The following is a 19730-nucleotide window of genomic DNA, read 5'->3' as shown; positions in this document are numbered from 1 at the left end:
CCAACAAGAAGCTTGTAAAAATATTCTAATTTAATGTTTGGATCTACACGCTTTTCCTGAAAATCAAACTCATTTCTTTAAATAATTAGACATTAGTGGAATTTAAAAATCCTCTAAAAAAGACATTTTCATCAATTTTAATATTTTAACCCAGCATTGGTAAAGCTCTTACAGAAAACGAATTTGCATACTTTCAAAAGGATCTGATTATCCTGCTAATTAAAGCGTATTTGCTAAGCAAACAATTAAACTTATCTTCAGGGTGCAAGCTGCTACAATGCAGCTTGAAAAGCTGCTATAAATCTTTTAGAGTGGCAGAATGTCGAATAAAATTAGCTATTTTAAAGGAATTTTGAATGCAGATCTTCGGAATAACCATCCTAGAAGGTAAAATAACGTTCAAATGAACAAAGCATAACTAAATCTTCATAATCGGCCAAAAAAAGTTGTTGTTCAAGTTAATTAAAATCTCTTTTTGTTTAACGTGCAAAAACTTCTTCTCTGAGTTGACTCTCGCATATCCCCATGATTATTGTTTGAAAATAGAAATTGTAAAGTTGGCAACAAAAAACTGAAAAACAATTCAGAGGGTACACCATAGAAGATTCTAAAGCTCATGTGAAAATGTAAAGATTTTTTTGTAAATTTGCTTATGACATATTTTTTTAAGAATGGTGTTTCTAGGTCATTTCGCTTATTTGTTTTATTCGTGAAACCATAAAGAGACCGATTTGCCGATGTATTCAAAGAGACCCAATTGCTTAAGCCATTTCAGAAGAGTCAATTCCTATGCAGAATGTGACTTTAAAATATATATGTAAAGTTTGCGGATTGTGCAATAAAACCGCAAATTATTCCACACTTATTTCAAATGCAGATCGTTCCCCAAAGAAATCCACTTAAGGTCTGGCTTTGAACAAAAATCACGAATTTAAATGCGATATGCGTCATAAAGGAACTAGAGCGAATTAAATATATAGTGATTTCCACTTTGAAAATGACGCTTTTAAGCGCCTTATATCTAAAGAGAATCAAATCTGAATTTTTTATGAGCGTTATCAAATTAACAAACGTTGTACTAAATTTCTTGAAATAGTGGTTGGAGTGTTATCGAAACGAAATTGGATGAGATGCTGCTATTAATCAACTGTTGGAGTTCCAAAAACTAATAAAAAGACGAAGGCGATATATGGCATTTTTCTACTACAATGGAAATTGCAACAGTGCATGAAGGAAAGTTTTTCCATTAATATTTTTTCGCCCGGAATAGATGCTGATTACGAACTTAAGAGCGGTTTGACTGCGACTATGCTCCCACAGAATGAAAATGATGACGTATGAGCGCATAAACCTGAAATAAGCCTGAAAATTACTTCCATGTCGCTTAAAAGCATATAAAAGGTTTCTCCTTTTTAAGGGGTAGCAATCCAATCGACCCTGTAATTTTCAAATCCGGACGATACGGTTTTTGAGTGAATGGAAAAGGGAGAAATATAATTTTCCTTCTTTAAAACTTAAGTTAATGTTATATATTCATATGTTATATGTTATAAAATATGTAACAGCAATATATAACATATGTTATATGTTATATATTGAAAAATATGTTAATGTTATATATCCAGTTATTTCATATTTCATATTCATGTATAATGAACTTACTAAATTAAATATTAGAACCACTTACCTAACCTAATTACTTAATGAGAAGCGAACTTACAAAATCATGTCACAAATTAAAACAAAGAATCTTATAGATCACGTTGTTAACATAATTCTGGTTATTGTCACAACAGCCAGAGAAAATTCCATGAAGAATTCAAAATTGATTTGAAAAGCAGATGCTTCCTTTTGAAAAGCTCCAGTTCATGGTGATAACATATTTTTGGACCACCATTTATAAATAAACTTGGTATAAAAAAGTACATTTACAAATAAAAATTGACGCTGAAATTTAAATGTATTTAGACATTACTCCCGGGACTCATCACTTCTGGAACATTTTGTATCAACATCGGTCTATTAAATTGTAAACGGCACATAAAAGAGGCTTAGAAGCAGAATTAATTTTCCTTGTGAACAAAGCGCAGAAAATTAATAAAATTGGACAGTTTGTTACCATGATAAAACGTGTACAGATTTATACAAATCCTGAGTAAAACCGCTTGTCTACATCAATTTAATGGCAATATGCCATGACTGAAAACGAGATATTAATATAAAAATACGAGTTAAAAATTGCAGATAACAAACTGTTAAGATTTTAATTAGTATTCTATGTCAATAGTTGCAATAGATAATCCCAATATTACAGTTTCACCATCACTAAAGGAATACAGATAACTTAACAGCAGTAAATCAAAAACTACAGAATGAAAGAACGAATGACTTGAAGAAGTGATGAAAAATGCCACGTAGAACTACAAACTTTAAATTAGTTTTAGCCAGATAATGACCCAAGTTAACCTAGGCTATGACCTGGTTAAGGCTGATAGCAGTCTTTCCACGTCCGACCTTTTAGTTTTGATTTAATAGTGATCCGCACGTCTGTCCTCTTGGACATAGACAATTTCCAGAAGAGAAATGCGAATAAAATCCAAACTATTTTATCAACGATAAGTTTGACTCGAAGTACAAAAGTTATCTGCTGGATTAAATTGAATATATTTCCCCCATCCTCTTTTTTATGGAGTTCTAACATTGGAAGGGCAGTGTGAAAAGTGGAACAACACATAAACTTTCTCAGCTAGCCAAGTGTAGAAAGGCAAATGGTGGAAGAGGTTGGCATGTCTTTATAAAAGGTCGTATATTCACACTTTAGTACATAATTTGATACCTTTCAACTTCCAGATACGATATCGTACAGAAAATTTGTGTATTAAATTTAGTCGAATTCGTATCAATAAACTTTTGAATCAGTTAAAGATTTTCTCACATTTAAATATTCCAGTGTTGTATCACTAGGTGAAAATGCGTAAAAATGTGTACACTTTCTTTAATGGTAAAAAAATCACGGTTAGTGGTTACGAGATAGGTTAAATAATGGCCAACTTGCGTACTTTACTATTTCAGAACATTCGTGATAATTTTTCAATCCAGATAAACGTAAAATATTGATAGATAAGAATAACAATTTATGGTGTCCTCGTTTCTCCCCTTAAGAAAGCATAACAATAAATATGTTAAATTACGAAACACATTTGCTGCTTTCCAGAAACAATTATTAGCTTAATTTCCATAATTAAATTAATTCAAAGCATATTGTTTATTTATATGCAGGGTGTCCCATAAGCACATGATCAAAAGGATATTGCGATATTATTTGCATCAAAAGAATGCGATCTGAAAAAATGTCTGGCTCCTTTGCTGTTAATGGTGAAAGTCCTTAAAAAAATTTATCTTTTTTGAAATATCGGGAGAATGGTACGATGTGTTTTGGTTAAACTCACTGTGAATTTGTTCTTATGTAAGACATATTTTGGTGAAACAGTCGTGTTTATCCGTTTTGGACAGGTGGTAAATTATGAATGAATGCTACAAGATTTTATAGAGAGTACAAAATTGTGAATAAATGATTAGTGCATGAACCAAAAAAAATGAGCTGATTCGATCCACCAAATAAAAAGTTCTGGTAGTTTTTGTACCAGGACACTCAAGAATTCACCACTTGCCCAAAACGGATATATTCTATTGTTTCATCAAAATATGAGTCTTACAGAAGAACAAATTCGCAGCGAGTTTCACCAAAATATATCTTACCAATCTCTCGATATTTCAAAAAAAGATAATTTTTTTCAAGAAGTTTGACCATCAATTTCAAAGGAACGTCAGAACATTTTTTTGTTAATAAAAGTTAGGGCAGATCGTCTTCTTTTGATCCAAAGAATATCGCAGTACCCTTTTGATCATGTGCTTACGGGACACCTTGTATATTTATAATTATGTAAGGTAGTGGAAGCTTCGAAGTTCGTCAACCTTGCACTATTTTATATGATTTCTTGCTCGAATATAACCGACGAAATTATTGTCTTTATTATTATATGATATTCCTATATTCCCTGGGTCTCAGTCAAAGTGTGAAGTAAAAATTTTGAAACATTGTTTATGTGTTGTCAAACATGTTTATTTCATTACGTTTCGGTGAGACAACAGCGCCATCATCAGATTTAAAATTTTACACAGACTACAACACCAATTCACAATTAAAACATGTTGTATAAAAACTATAATTTACAAAGTGTTAAAACATTCATCAGTTTTTGAGGGAAAACTGACTGAGGGAAAGATAGGAATATCATAACAAGTACACGCAGTCAGGAAAAAAAATTATATTATTATAGTTTTAGGCTGAATTATGAAGGTACGAAATATTACCGTTTATTTTAGTTTATTTATAGTAGTAGAATTGTAGTGCTACTTTTGAAGGCAAATGTTATAAAATGAAGAAGTCTTTATATAATCAGGCTGAAAATTGCATTTCTAAAACAAAACATGATGTTCTAAATTTTAAATAAATTTAAAACTTACGTGTGCATGGGAGTGCGGAAATTACTGGACATGATAAAGCGCAATTTACATTAGCAATCTGCTTCAAATTAGAAGAATCAAAACGTTTGATGGGCTGTTTTCATTTTGTGCAGAAGTATTTGAAAGACGAAATTCAAAATGTCTATTTGCAAAGCTGAAAAACTTTGCCATAATTGAAGTGTTATAGGTACTTTTACAAAAAAAAATCACACGAATATACCTATACTCAAATACCTTTCAAATATTCCAATATATTTTAAGCATACCTACAGAGTAAAAGAAACCGGGTTCAATTTACACAAGCTATTTTTAATAAATAGTATCAAAAGTATCTCAAATATTTAGTAATACATATTAATAAAAAAATTATAATTACCGAGTTCATAATTATTTCAAATAGCAAATCTTTCAGACATTTATGGGATGAAATAAGACTCGTGAGAAAAAAAATTGCTTTCTACCACAGATTGTGTGATTTATTGATAAGGAAACAACCGTATACTTCATATTTGTACAAATCTACCAAGTAGAAGTGTTCGTATGACGTAATGAGTTCCAGCTCAAATCAACTGAATGACAAAATAAAAGAATTCTAAAAACGGTAAAACAAACAAAACGCATGAAAATGGGTAAATGTCTGGAAAAAATATGTCCGGCTCAGAACAATTTAAAGTACATATCTTTAAAGCTGGTTCGTAGAATTTATCTTATCCAAGTTAATTAATAAACTTAATAGTAAATCTAATAACTCACAATGTGCTTTATTTACAAATTTTTCTACCTAGAACATTCGACACATTACGATGAATTGCACTACAATACATTGCAAATGTGAAAAAACACTCTTCATGCAGTTATCCATACACTGATACGCCCTTAGAAATTTATTACCGCTCAAACAACATCATGAGAAATTTCACTTATGCCGACTATTTTCTATATAAGACGTAGTATCGTTTCTGCTATGATGAGCATGAGAACTACTATAAAAGAAGCCACAGAAAAAACAAACGTTCAGTCGTGGTTCAGTCATTAGATGTTTGGTCAGAAGTCATTAGAATTGAGTTTCAGGCAGTCTCAGTCTTAAGTCATAGTTAAGGTTCGGTTACAAGTAAAATCTGTATTGTTTTTATTAATTTGGAAATACATTGCTTTAAAAAGCAAACGTTCAAATTAATCAATAAAATTGAGGACAAAATGTTTAGTGTCGAATAGATTTCGCACGTGAATGAATTAATAGCGATAGCAAAAATAAAGCACTTGGCTCCCGAAGTGTTGATTTATAAAATAAACCGACTGATGATTTATAAAGATAAAAATAGCTCCAATTAAACAAATGCTGGTTTGTTCAAATCTGGCGTGAAAATATTCAAAGTAAACAAATTTTCTATAAATGTATGATCAAATTACACAATAATGTGTTTTATGTCGAAAGAAAACTTTTGCATTAGAAATGCCACTATAAAATAATGGATTTACATTACCGAAGTTGATTTTAATTTTATAGCTTCTAGTGGATAATTCTAGCAAACCGAAAAATGTATATATTTATTGATTCTAGTTTATTATTTATTAAATGATTATTGTAGCTAATTAAGCTATTTGAGTTGACTGTGTTACAACCAAACTACTGGATAGTTCACATCAAATGTAACGTAAAAAATAAACATGATTAAAGCTGCAATGTATGTACTTTAGAAATAAAAAGTATAGTTCGTTTGCGGCTTTACCTGTTTGCAGTTTCTGATTAATCCGCTCAGCTTATCAACGAATAGCATATGCGACTGGAAAGAATTTTCAGACGAGGCCAATTAAAATGTTTTTAAATGATCGGCGAATAATTCCAGCGTTTTGCATGTTGGCCAATCAAGTGCATGGAAATATCCCGTTTACGAAAGCCAATAGTGGCCGGAAATAAATCTAGGACTAAAAGCTCTGCCAAGCAGATCGCTTATCAACTTTACTTTGCTTTATTTAGTCAGCAAAAAATTGCTTAGCCACATCAAAGGGAAACGTCATTGAAATAACTTCAATTAGGCTTTGGTTCTCTAAGGGACTAAGGAATTAGAATTAGCCTGCTGACTAAAATAAGTAGGTACATACTTTTTACTTTTTAGATGAACTCAAAACGAGCGAGCTAAATTTGTTTAAGAGAGAACACAAGAATAAATAGATGTAAAGTTAATTGTTTAGCCGTTAATTCAGCATAACATTTTAAATTCAAAATTTTAGAGCTCTTGTTTTTAGAAGGCAATAGGAAGATAAAAAGTTAATACAAAAGATTCCCAAGGTTTGCTTCTCAAAACTATTGCTACAACAAATTTGGGTCGTTACGTTGGTCTTTTGTCTTAATAATTAGTTTCAGGTTTTACTGCAGATTTAATTTTTGGCTTACGTAACAACTGAAAGTCTCCGGTTTATTATTTTTAAAAGTGAAATACATTGATTTAATGGATTTCGATTAAAGTTCAATTTCAATTTAGAACGTACATATATTAGACAGTCTTTAATTAACAATAGTTTTACACATTTACCGACAAAATGTATTTAATTAATGAAAATAGTAATAATTCTTGATTTTCGAACAAACGAGAAAACTGTGACATAGAACTTAGAGCAGAATCAAAATAATTGAAAAGTGGGAAACTCGGTAATTTTTTTACAACTTTTGTTTGTCATCCGAAGCTTATACATCATCATGTTTGAAAGAAAATTGGCAAAAATCTTCGTATGAGTATAAAGATCTACCTATTGAATTTTGCCTTCCCATTAAATAGATACAGATGTGGAAACTACTTAATAGAAAACTGTAACAAATAATTGAAATAAGCCTAGCTATTAATTTTCTAGTAGCGCGACAAAAAAATATTTAAATATATAATAATAATAATAATAATAAATAGGGTAATGTTCTACCTATCGGATCCACATACCGGATATAGGGTCAATACCAACAACATTATTTAATTTATTTATGAGAAAGTTTCCACTCGCAAATATCCGAACATGGACTTCAAATTGGATCATTTTTCATTTTGATAGCAAACTAGCTGCACGCTCAAATAAAATAGCTTTTAACGATGGAAATCTTAGGAGGAAAACGCACGTGATTAGAGCGATGCAATCTTGTTTAACCTTATTAAAAGCATATGAAACAGTATTTATTTGCTCGTTTTTTCAATTATTTAGCCTGCCATCAAACGTAAAAAAACTACTCACCAACATATTTATTTCTTATATATTATAAATAGTACTTACCGTTGATTAACAGCAATTAGCACTCAAGGCCTCAATTCACCTGAAAACCATTAAAAGCAATTAGTTGAAGAACAAAAAAATAATTTTTTGAACATACATTCGCATTTTTTAAACACCCAAACTTTTTCTATAACTATCGTACTTATTCCAAATTTTCTAATAATGGGCGTAAACAGACTAGTGAAAACTAATCCACTGAGTGTCCGCAGTCAATTTAAAAATAATATTAAAACAGAAAAATATGAAATGAACTTAATTAAATCAAAGAGAAAATGTCTGGCTGAAAAGCCACAATCGAATTATTTAGAGCTTATCGGAACGCTTCTTCGGTGTTCATATTTTTCAAAAAAATTATTGAACATGTGTAACAAATGTACAGATATTTCATTAACTAACTTTTACCTACGCAATAAATGCTACATAATGAATAATTTAATTTGCTCAAATGTAACGAGATGTTTTATTTACAAAAATTCGATTTCCACGTACATATAGTTTGAACGAATCAGTGTATACAGAGTGGACGAACCAAAAGTTTCCACAATAGGACAATAAACTCTAAAATTCCCATTAGAACAGGGGGATGAGTCTGTCCATTTGAAGTAGTTCCAATAATTTCCATTGATTTGTAATGGAAAATTAATTAACAAGTTCAAACAGAACAAACAGAAGTTTTGCATTGAACACAACCCGCACAGAACCGCATGCATGCGTGCTAGATTTACGATATTTCACTTTGTCTCTTACAACACTGCAGCCTAATTAAATCCTTATTTACCTAAAGTCTATCTAATGAACTGTTCAAAACATTCTCCATTAACATCCATACAATAATAAAATCAGCTCTCTATATGGTCTTTTACGAGTATATTCTTCAAGATATCGGCAACTGTACCGTTATGCGATCTTGTAGAGAAGTTGGCTTGAAAAGTTTAGGCAAGAAGTATCATTCAGACCACTCAATAATTGGAAAATCTGATGATCTCTCTCGTAAAGTGGAATTTAGGAATTGATGAACTGATGCATTATGCGTTAAAGCTCCATCTTGAAGAAAAAGCACATTCTTTTCTAACAAATTGTCATTTTAACGATCTTAGTTTATTTCTTAAAGTAATGTCGGATTCATCTCACGGGTTAAATTGCCTTTTGGGGTACGTTGTTATTTCTCAACTGTTCATCTGTTTTGTAAAAAAGTAAGTAAAACATTTTTGCCCGGAAGTATTTCGTTATCCTAAACGTTCGGCTTGCCTTGCAAAGTTACATTTTTTAAGTAAAATAAAAACAAACTCAACTCGCTTAGTTATAGTGAAAACCATAATTAAACCTCGATTTACGGCCCAATTAATAAAACTATTGATCTAATAGATGCGGGGACTCAAACTGGCAAATTGGCGATAAGAATGTTGAACGCAATTTGAAAATATTTTCTTGACACTTTGAATGAAAAAAAAACCTGCTATTATTCTATAAAATTTTTCGATTTTTGCAATTTTAATGTATGTGGCTTCAAACTGGAAAAAACTCTGAATGAGAATAATCGTTTTGTCAACGCTTTTGCTGTTTTATCACAAAAATAAAGTATGTCTAAACTTTAGCTGTGTAAATTCAGAATACCATTTTAAATTTGCCATTTACAAACACGTCTTGGCTGTTATTAAGTTATTTATCCCTATTAATTTAGTAACTAAACCTTTAAACTCGTTTTCGGTATTTTTTCACAAAAACTGAAACTTTGGACCTGGACATTTTCATTGGCGCACCCTATATATTCAGTTTCATGGAGAAAACCTTCCATGTTAGATTTTTTTTTGTTTCACTCAGAACACAAGCCCAATTTGTTATTCAGGCATTTGTTAAATATGAAACCACGAACTCTTATGGAAAAGCGCAATTATCCTTAAAATAATTCGTAAATTCGGTGCATAAATGTGATACGTATCACGAAATGTTAATGCAATGTCGCAATTTGGCAAAAATTATCAAATAAGGAGATCAAACGAAGGGCATTCATTTTATATAAGTATCGTGCATGTTGCGAGTTTGAACGTTTTATTTCTTATGTAAATGCTTATTGTTGGGTATTTCTGCCCTTCTATTTTAGTACTACATTGTTTAGACTGCGTACTTTTCATCAAGCTGAAAGTGTCACTTTGCTTCAGCTTCTAGTTCCAAAACTTCACTAAATTTTAGATTTACATTAACATTTACAATACTAATCATTCGGGTACATGTTTAACCATTGCTACCGTGTGTATACACATTTAAATTAAAAACACAATTTAAAGCAATTTGCCTCTAAAAATACGAACAAGACTGAGTCGAGTGAAATTATGTTGCTTTAAATAAATACCTAATACAAACGGCAATCAGGGAACGCGCCTAAAGAGAAATATATAAATCACCAAAATATGAACATTCAATAAAGTTGCGTGTTTCAACATACAAAAATTCAACCATCACTTGCATTTCATGCGAAATATTTGAATAACCCTATATAATTCTAAACTGAATAGGGTTTATTTGTATTAGCACTTGCACCTACTTGGTTGTTCGATAATACTAACTCGCTGTAGGAGATATTATGTAAGCTTGTGTCCCCCAGAAACGAACGATCCCAACTTTATCAGCTCTTCCGGATTGTACATAACAAATCCCTTTCAGCCCACCCATAGTAGGAACTCTAAGCTATCGTTATTAAGTTGAAGTAAACCCTTTAACACTTTGAAATCCCTTTCCAAAAGAACTGTACACTGATGCGAAATAATATTATACGGACATAATGATGGAAGTGTTTTTTCGAAAGTTTAAATTGAAAATATTTTTGAAATGTCCAACAGAAGAAGAGGAGAGAAATCAGCAAAGCAAAGAGAGAGAAATATAAAGAATCCATAAAACTTCAGTTGCTTGTCGGAAAACTAAACTTAGTTCAAGCTAAACGATTATTTATAGATAATAAATCATTCTTATCCGCTTTTTTTCGGCACACCTTTTCGGAAAAAATACACAAGTACAGAATAAACATGATTACTTAATCATTAGCATATTTGCTCTTTGCATGATTGATTGTTATACTCTTGCTTGGTAGTTCGATTTCAGTTTGAGTATTGTTGATATTTTTGTACGTAAAGTGCCTGTTCGCATTGCCAAACTTGCAAAAACAAATTTCAAGTTCCAACTTAACAAAAGTCAACAACAATTAAGCAGAAAACGCGCCAAGCGTCGATGACTAATTTAATTTTAAATTTAGAGCCATTTATATTTGGCTGAATTTCACTCAGCTGCGGTTATTAATGCACAACGCCAAAACTAAAATTAATAACCGAATTAGTTTTGTTTTGCTGAAAATATTGACTAAACAAAAAAATTGCGAAGAAATCACTTAAAAATCAAACTGTTGATCAATTTCCGAGCTATGCTAGAAACCAACGAACTTTCAACTACTTAAGTGTCTTTTTAAAGTCTAAAAAATTTAAAATGTCCTTTAAAAGTTCTGATTTCAAGAATTATTCCGCCACAAGCACAAATCGAAATGCGGCACAGTGAGGCGCGATGAGTATAACTCACCAACTTACAGAGCGGCATCTACTCAAAAGCGCAACTCAACACAGAATTACTCAGGCCTGATATAATATAAATGAAATTAACCCAAAAAAATTAAAAAGTACAATTAACTGTTAAGAGATTGTGGAGCCTTCTTCTTTCTTCTCTTTCTTCTTTCAGGCTTTAATTGATCCATCCTTGGACATACGCTTTCACTAGTTTGTTTCACTCGTTTCTGTTTTGTGCCACTCATTTCTAATGTAATCCTGTCCTCTTTATGTCGACTCCTTATCCTCATCATTTCCTCGTCCTCGTCATTTGGGGTCGTCCTCTTGCTCTCTTTCCAGTTCATGGTCTCCATTGTTGTATCATGGTATTCCACCAGTATTCGTCTATCTGTGCATTATGGCCTGCGTAAGTCCCACTTTAGCCTGGTTATATGCTGGCCCGCATCTTTGACTTTTGTGTTGCTTCTTATCCCGTTATTTTGTGTTTTACGTTACAATTTAATCCCTGATCGCTCCATGGATCTGTGCGTTTTCTCTATTTTATCAGAAGTTGACTCTAGCAAGGGTCCATGTTTGACAAACACGTAAGAATTGGAAGCAAGCACTGTTTCTATTTTCTTGCGCTTGCCATTATCTTTATTTTGATGTAATTGATTTTTAGACCTACTTTTTCAGATTCTATTGTTCCCGGTTCAGTTAACACAGTTTTCAGTTCTTCAAAAACCGATGCTATTACCACTACGTCATCTGCATATCTGAAGTGGTTCAGTTTCTTTCAATTTATATTTATCCCAATGTTTTTCCAATCCATTGTTCTGAAAACGTCTTCCACTGCCAATGTGAGCTATTTAGCAGAAATGAGTCTATTCTACAATTATTAATTTGTTTTTCTATTACCCACATATCAACGCTATCGAAGGCTTTTTCATAATCAATGAGCGCTAAGTACATTTCTAGCTCATATTCGTTAGGTCTTTCTAATTTCTCCTGCTTGTTAGGAGATGATCAGTTCTTGCCTGTTCCACTGGTTGATTTGAGTCTACATATGTTATTTGTCAGCCGTTTTTGAATTATTAATGTAAATAGTTTATAAGTTTGCGACAATGTGACACGCCTGAAAAAAGTCCTGTTTGTCGCATTTTTTAAACAATATAATTGAGGCTTTCATCCCATTCTTCAGGTATACCGTTGTGCAGGCATCGGTTAAAAATATTCTTTATAGCTGCATGATTTCCTTTTTTCTTTCCTTTTAAGCACTTCAGCAAGCATTTTGTCAGGTCCGTGTGATTTATTATTTATTAATTGGCACAGCGCAGCCTGTATTTAATAATTTTATTTCTGGTAGTGTTACCAATTTTAATATATTCTTGTGTTCTAATGGTTGCGTCTTTCTTTGAGATGTAGAGTTCTATATATAACCTTTCTAATTCTGCCGCTATATGATCTGTTCATCTCAGTTCACTTCTTGTTTCGTCCATTACGGAAATAAGCAGTTGTTTTCCTAAATTCCGTTGCAAGCATTTTAGGTCCTCATTTCTCTCAATTACTTTCTCGATTTCATTATCACTATGTTTTTTTAGGCCTTCTGTTGCATTTCTTTCAATAAGTTTGTTCAGTTTTGCGTATTCAACTTGTGAAGCCTAAATGGCGTGTATTATAAGCATCTATGTTGCAGTTTCATGAAATGGTATATTGACATATAGTGTTTTACGTCCGCAATCTAATGGACGAATAACTTACGCTAGTAAAACATCTTCTGCAAATATCAATATTTTTCAAGTATAAAAATGTACGCTTTATATGGTTCATGTTATACAAACAATTATATTTTTTCATCGAAAACAAAGCTACTATTTATTTTAATATGCAACTTTAGAATACACCAATAATTACCATACACAAATAAATTTCTTGAAAAAATTTGCGGATGAAAAACCGAGTTTTTCAGCAATACTGCAGTATAAAAACAAGTCTCATTAAGTACATGGGAAAATGACAGTCAGTTCAGAATAGTATCCAGTTATTTCTGTCTACATCCAGATTTAGCCTGTAAAATAATAGTCCGTCGGGATACCGAGAGACTGAATGCTGTTATTTGCTTGACACCTTTTTCCTTTCAGAAGGATGGAAAATATTTTTCGTCTGTGCGACGCTTGGGAAATATTAGAGAGTAACTATAGCGTAAAATTTAGCAAGTCTAGACAGTCTAGACAATAGAAAAACAATAAAAAATGCACGAACATTCATTGTTTTCCAAGAATTGCGGAATAAACAGTTTATAGAATTAACTAACAAATCAAAAAAAAACAGGAGCTAAGAGCATGTTATGATATTAATTCACCTACCATATCACCACAGATTTCCCAAATTATAAAAAAAAATTAGCATATAACTATCTACTAAAGTAATTAATCAATTTCATTAAACATATTAATCAACTAATAGGCGTATTAATTAGCAGCAGATCATTTTAAGTAACTTTCAAATGTACTGCTTTAAATTATAAGTTGGTAATTCCGCAAATGCATGTGACATAAAAAACAGACCTGAATTGTTGTATCTTATATTATCAACATTTATTATTAATAATTAACTTTCACATATATTATTATTCGTAATTTAAGCTTATTTTGCATAAAGGTTTCATAAATTCATTATCTACAGTCAAATCGCGGCATATTAATACCTTGGCAAGTTTAGAAATCACAAATTGCTGTTAATACACCTGTAGAACCCCCAATGTGCTTAAAGCGTTACCGTAAAGTTAACTAATTCGGTATCAACGTTTTCCCGCCTTAAGGAATAATTAACTATACAAGAAAACGTAATTAACATACATTACATCCAATGAATATAAACGCGAAATGGCTAAACGGTAACGCTACCATATAATGTGAATGATGAATGTTTGGTTGAAAATTGTGTTTCATTGAAATCTGGCAAATATTAGATCGATTTGATAAGTGCATGCAGTTATTTAATTAATTAAATACTGGGTGATTGAAAATGGGGCACATTCATTGGGAGCTAATCGGGGGTATATGGATAAAGTAGACTACAGATCAAGTAGCAGAAACAAAGAAATTCTAATACATGAACTGAGATATTTGCAAAAACCTAAGTCAGAAATTGCCTAGCTGTTTTTGGCTGCAGCAGTAAATGACACTTTTCTCATTAACATTTCGTAAATACAGGGTGTCCCGAAATTAGGTGACCAAACTGAAACAGTGAAATCTGCTCTTACAAATAATATTAATTTTTCAAATAAACATGTAGCTAAAAATGCGCCGTAACGGAGCTACACCTTCTTGAAGAGGGGCCCAGTGGTAGGGTTTTTTGCAAATTATTTCTAAACAGTTAAACYTCAAAACGTAAATTTTAGGCACCTTAGTAATTTTGATATGCTGAATCTAGATCTGAAATTAAAACTGTCAGAATTTCATCATAGAYATATTATTTGRAGGGGTAGAAGTACAAAAAAAACTCTACTTTTTTCTGAGGCTATAATTCAACCTTTTTTCTACAAGTTGTGGAAACCTGAAGTATTTTACGAATAAAAGGTACTGTTACTGTACCTTCGCTCAGACGCACCATTTTCCAACTAAATGACTTTAGAAATATCACTACTATCCATACACATTTTATATTTTAAGTTAATATTATTATCGACACTAAGTTACTATTASTAACTATTCAAACAAATTTCCATCTTCTTGAATGCACACTCTGGACCTTTTCCTAATATGTTGGGTGGGACAGAGAATTTCAAAAGKTGTTTGTTTTATTTSATTTCCGGCCGCGCAAATCCGCCCTAGAAGCTCTTCTGGGCAATCTACTTCTGTGGTATAAATAATATTGGACATATTRYYACAGATGATAATCCAAAGRATTTAGATCAGGCGATCGAGCTGGCCAGTTTACTGGGCCACCTCGACCTATCCACCAGCTTGGAAAACTTTGGTTTAGTCAATTACTCACAGGTTGGCCAAAGTGGGCTGGCGCCCCATCATCAGCTGGAAGAACATTTCTAACCGAGTGCTTATAGGAACCACTCTCGGATTCTGGAGGCTCCAGAAATGARTTTTATGAGTGTTGAATGATTTGGCTCTTGAAAAGGTCTCCTAATCCGACCATAAAATGTTTTTTAAATCATGTTGGTGGCTTAGAATCCAACGGCAAAATTATGTACGTGTTGGAAAATCTGTTGGCCCTTAAATCATTTTTTACGTTATATGTTATATATTCTTTTATAATGGAAAGGATGCAATCCTAGAATTTGAGTCATTATTCCGATCTGAAAGTATGGTTTAAATTAAAACATATGTCTTCGTGCAATCTCTTTTTATCCTTTATACTTTTTTTAATCATCAAAAAAATTGCCCACAGACATGCACTAGTTTTTTCATACTCTATTTGATAGGTTGGTTTGATATCATGGTTTTGAATCAAAAGCAATAATTGGCCTTAAAATTCCTGCGTCTGAGCATTGGAATTATTTGTAAATTTGCTGAAATGCGGCCCCTAAGTTACACCGATCGAACTACAAGCTACGTAGATACATTAAGAGACGCTTTCAATTTAAACCTAAGTGACTAAGATTGGAATTCTCTTTTCTAATTCTTGTATATTTCTTCTCAATTTCGGGGTTGGTGAATTATTTACTGCTGATAACCATCATCACCATCACATTTTAACCTGTTCTTTTGAGCTTGTTGTAATCTCTTTGAATAGTTGAGAATTGATGGCATTTTTTTAACTTTTGGTTGGCTTCTTACATGTTGCGTTTTTTAAATCAAATTTTCTGTAGTTTTTTTTCTGTAGTGGAATTTTCTGTAGTTATTTTAGTGGTGGGAAAATTTGAAATATGCCCGTCGTTTCATTCTATTTTCCGCTTTCAGAGGATTTTCTTTAAGTTTCCTCCTCAGAGTTTGTTTCTCTCATTTTACGTACCCTGCCGATTACAACGGATTTTCTAGTAAATTTACTTAATGACGCTTATTTTGTTCCTTCCTGGTACAGCTAGATCTTGTGTTTTTCATGGTTAATTTTATTTTCCCTATCTCTGTTGTTGGGCGTGAGGCAGGTAAGCAGTTTGTAAATGTTTTACATTTTCTCATTAAGCCTTCCCACCCGATTCTATTAAAAGCATTCTCCATGTTTAGAAAAGTTACCCCTGTTGGCTTCCTCAAATCTGTCTGCAATTTCCATTAAAGCTTGGCCCCAGCAGAATTTTTCGTAAGCTCTTGATTACCCTACTTCTATTCGCATTTTTTATAAAGCCATACATTTTTATTCATGGTAAGCACCAGGAGAATTTACAGTTTTTCGTTATCAAATCAAACATTTTGAATAGCATGCAAGTTAGATAAATGCAGCATATTTACTGAGAAATATCCAGTACTTGAATTATCCTAATATTATGGATCAAACTATATCAATAGCAATTTTTGTATTCGTGAAACTTGACCAATAGCACACAATATTTCCTTTTTTCCTTTCGTGCGTGTGCCAAATTGAATAAACCAAGCTTAAATACGCCAAATATCCAACAAACCACCACGGGGGCGCATAAAAGCAGGTAATATTTCGACAAAGGCAATTCTGGAAAAAAAGACTTAAAGTTACACAAATCGGGTTTTTTTACCTAGGCGTCCTATACCTAGGGGAATCGATACGGATTGACGGTGAAATATATTCCCCGGAAAGAAGTCATGCAGAATCTAAAAGTTTTTATTGCCAGTGCCAGTGATAGGAAAATTTATTTCCGACGCTGAGAAAAATTTGACTGTATTTTGACAAATTGATACGTAGAAGTAAATTGAAAAAGTATACAGGGAATTTTTTTGTGTAGGCTTAAGGAGCAAGTGTCGAAATTTCCGAATTATACTCTTAAACTAATTCGTTGGAAGCAACATGGTACGTTAATATGATTGCTATAACTAAAGTAAAACCTTCTTGCTCTAGTCATTGCTTAATAAAAAGGAAAAATATTATTATCTGTTTAGAATCTTGGAATATTGAACTGAATTAATCTACATTCATCAGCAACAACATATGAAAAAAAAATCAAAATGGATTTTGTCTTGAACACAGTTCCAAAAACGCTTAACTCCCAGTATAGAAGACGTTTCAATATATGTCCTAAATTATGTATTTTTTAATTGGATTTTACTGCTATATTACGGCGGTATTAAAAAGCGGTTATAATAATTCTCAAAGTTGATAAAAATATATTTGTGGTTGATGATCAAGATATATGAAAAAAAGAGATGGAACAGCTACGTGTCTGCGTAACGCTAATAAATACCATCAACAATTCAAATTTGAAACGATGAAGCACAGCCTTTTTCCATAATTCACTAAAATTCAAATAGAACACGACACTAGATTCATACTGATTTTATCAATCCGCTGCCCTCTCAAACAAAGGTTTATTCATACAAATACGTGTTTCACACAACCGAGAAATGCTAACCGAAGCCAGCCAAACGCCATCGAAAACTTCGAACCTGCTGTATTTTTATACCAAAAAGTGGATTAAATAGACACATTCACATTCAGTCTACATACGACAAAACAGTTTGGCCTGTCTTTGATATTTCACCAATCCTTGAACTCGTCTTGGACACATCAAATTCAAACCCGCAAAAAATCCGATTGTTTTCAATACACCGAAAATATCCAGGAAAAAGCAAAATCGAAAGATAACTTGGAAAAATTTAGACAGGCTTCAGAAAACTTTTAAATTAAAGTCAACCAAATCAAAAAAATTAAACCTTCCAAGATTGTCTACAAAAAGTCAGTCAAACCGCTGAAGTTGATGATGACTAACTGAACACCACAGTTTGTAGCATTTAATAAAATTCCAGCTTAAAGAATATAACTGGTAGTCTGAAAAATGTCGATCGAACGGTAATACCGATGTTAGGGAAACATCAAACTAATTAACTTAAAGTTAAATAATTTTATTTTACTACTACTATGACATTTTAAAACAATGCATTGTTAAATAATCGACTTAATTTATTCAATTTATAGTTACCACATTTTTTGGTCAACTGACTGCAACAAGAGGCTTTTTTTATATCGATATCGTTTGTATCGGCACTATCAACGAGTTCGCAGGAAATGTTTCTATCTAGTATCAACATAAAATGTCCGATGTTTTCATTGCAGGATCTAACATCGATGTTTTTCTCCCATACCTACTACTTTCTGTACTTGAGTACTAATAATATAATACAGCTGAAAAACTAAGCATTTACGAATACTTTACCTCTGCATATCAGCAATCTTGAAGATTTTATGTTCTGCAGTGTAAAACAATTGTTGTCGAAGTGTCAACAATAAGTTTCAAATAAAACTACTTCGAAGCAATATTCCCACCGTTAATGGACCTCTGCAATCTACAATAATCGTCGATGCCTATTAACCAAATTGTCAGTTGAAAATTGCATCTATTATTGTAAATTTCTGCAGAATTAAATTTTCCGATAAAAGCTCCATTGACTAGATGTTAAATATTTAAAGTGAGCAATTCTAGTGGAAAAAAATAATTTGGATGATTGAATCGGGATAAAATGAAAAAAGGACACGGTTTATTCAAGTTGAACCATTTAAACCAAATTTTCAATATATATTAAAACAATGGAAATATGAAACCCAATAGCCCCGATTGTACAAATGATCACTACCTGAACAAAGCGATTTAAAAATGAACGCAATTGATTTGTTCCATTTTCTTTCATTTTTTGTATTTACAGGAAGACGAAAATCCACCAAGTTTATCCCTTTCCTATCATTCGATTGTTCTTTGAAATAATTTGAAGTAATGGCTTGTACGTTCTTTCACTTGGACGTTGTGCAACTTATCGGGAAGTTCAAAAACTTTTTGCCTGTGTTGCTTCTCTATTACTTTATTATAAATTAAATAAACCGTATTGATAGAAATAATGATTAAAATTAATTGCGAAAACTTTATTTAAATACACCAACAGTGTTTGAATTCAACAACGATATCTAGAGGACCAAGGCCAGACTCCAATGGCGATCTAGAGAAACGAAAAGAAATATTGGGTGACTCCACGAGGTGGAGGGACGACATCCAGAAACACGCCGGGAAAATCTGGATTCAAACCGCCCAAGATCGACTACACTGGAGACAATTGCAAGAGGCCTACGTTCAGGAGTGGACGAGGGATGAGCTAATAATTAAATTAATTTATGGTTTCTACTGGTTTCAATCAGAAGTCGGTCAGGATTCGGTAGGTAAATTAACTTGTATTATTGTTAATAAAGTGTTTATGAAAAACCAAATTCATGACAATCATAAGTGATATAAACAATTAATAACTCGATAAATCGGAGATTATTGAGGTTCCATTAAAATTTTAAACA

At 32.2% G+C, this 19730-nt stretch overlaps 1 protein-coding gene and 1 long non-coding RNA gene across 4 annotated transcripts in view; one reads left to right on the top strand and one right to left on the bottom strand.

Moving 5' to 3' along the window:
- LOC109540307 (adenylate cyclase type 6) overlaps nt 1–19730 on the bottom strand; it is a 232004-nt gene that overhangs the window by 160380 nt on the left and 51894 nt on the right. For both annotated transcript variants that reach the window (XM_048665026.1, XM_048665025.1), the window contains exon 2: nt 7786–7825. The gene's annotated coding sequence lies outside the window, so the exon portion shown is untranslated. The remainder of the gene's footprint in view (nt 1–7785; nt 7826–19730) is intronic.
- Nucleotides 1–19730, top strand: part of LOC125503896 — a 309807-nt gene that overhangs the window by 239202 nt on the left and 50875 nt on the right. The window contains exon 5 of one of the 2 annotated variants that reach the window (XR_007281145.1): nt 19331–19649. The exons of the other annotated variant lie outside the window; for it this stretch is intronic. This is a non-coding gene — a long non-coding RNA (uncharacterized LOC125503896). Of the gene's footprint in view, nt 1–19330; nt 19650–19730 lie in introns of those variants that run through there. 2 annotated transcript variants of the gene reach the window in all.

This window comes from Dendroctonus ponderosae, unplaced genomic scaffold, assembly GCF_020466585.1.
Source record: "Dendroctonus ponderosae isolate FM_Combo_2020 unplaced genomic scaffold, Dpon_F_20191213v2 Dpon_F_20191213_3, whole genome shotgun sequence".
In the NCBI taxonomy this organism is placed as follows: Eukaryota; Metazoa; Arthropoda; class Insecta; order Coleoptera; family Curculionidae; genus Dendroctonus; species Dendroctonus ponderosae.
Note: the sequence above shows the minus strand (reverse complement) of the source record. Positions and strands in the feature narration are given on the sequence as shown.